A 913-nucleotide genomic window follows, 5' to 3' on the forward strand; every position below is an offset into this window, starting at 1 on the left:
AGAAACAAGAATTTGAAAGCAAAAAGAAACAAGAATTTGAAAGCAAAAAGAAAAAAGAATTTGAAAGCAAAAAGAAACAAGAATTTGAAAGCAAAAAGAAACAAGAGTTTGAAAACAAAAAGAAACAAGAATTTGAAAAAAGAACCAAGAATTTGAAAGCAAAAAGAAACAAGAATTTGAAAGCAAAAAGAAACAAGAATTTAAATGCAAAAAGAAAAAAGAATTTGAAAGCAAAAAGAAACAAGAATTTGAAAGCAAAAAGAAACAAGAGTTTGAAAACAAAAAGAAACAAGAATTTGAAAAAGAAACAAGAATTTGAAAGCAAAAAGAAACAAGAATTTGAAAGCAAAAAGAAAAAAGAATTTGAAAGCAAAAAGAAACAAGAATTTGAAAGCAAAAAGAAACAAGAGTTTGAAAACAAAAAGAAACAAGAATTTGAAAAAGAAACAAGAATTTGAAAGCAAAAAGAAACAAGAATTTGAAAGCAAAAAGAAACAAGAATTTGAAAGCAAAAAGAAAAAAGAATTTGAAAGCAAAAAGAAACAAGAATTTGAAAGCAAAAAGAAACAAGAATTTGAAAGCAAAAAGAAACAAGAGTTTGAAAACAAAAAGAAACAAGAATTTGAAAAAGAAACAAGAATTTGAAAGCAAAAAGAAACAAGAATTTGAAAGCAAAAAGAAACAAGAATTTGAAAGCAAAAAGAAACAAGAATTTGAAAGCAAAAAGAAACAAGAGTTTGAAAACAAAAAGAAACAAGAATTTGAAAAAGAAACAAGAATTTGAAAGCAAAAAGAAACAAGAATTTGAAAGCAAAAAGAAACAAGAATTTGAAAAAGAAACAAAAATTTGAACGCAAAAAGAAACAAGAATTTGAACAAGAAACAAGAATTTGAAAGCAAAAAGAAACAAGAA

This window comes from Euprymna scolopes, chromosome 23 (assembly GCF_053919585.1).
Source record: "Euprymna scolopes isolate OS-2025 chromosome 23, ASM5391958v1, whole genome shotgun sequence".
In the NCBI taxonomy this organism is placed as follows: domain Eukaryota; kingdom Metazoa; phylum Mollusca; class Cephalopoda; order Sepiida; family Sepiolidae; genus Euprymna; species Euprymna scolopes.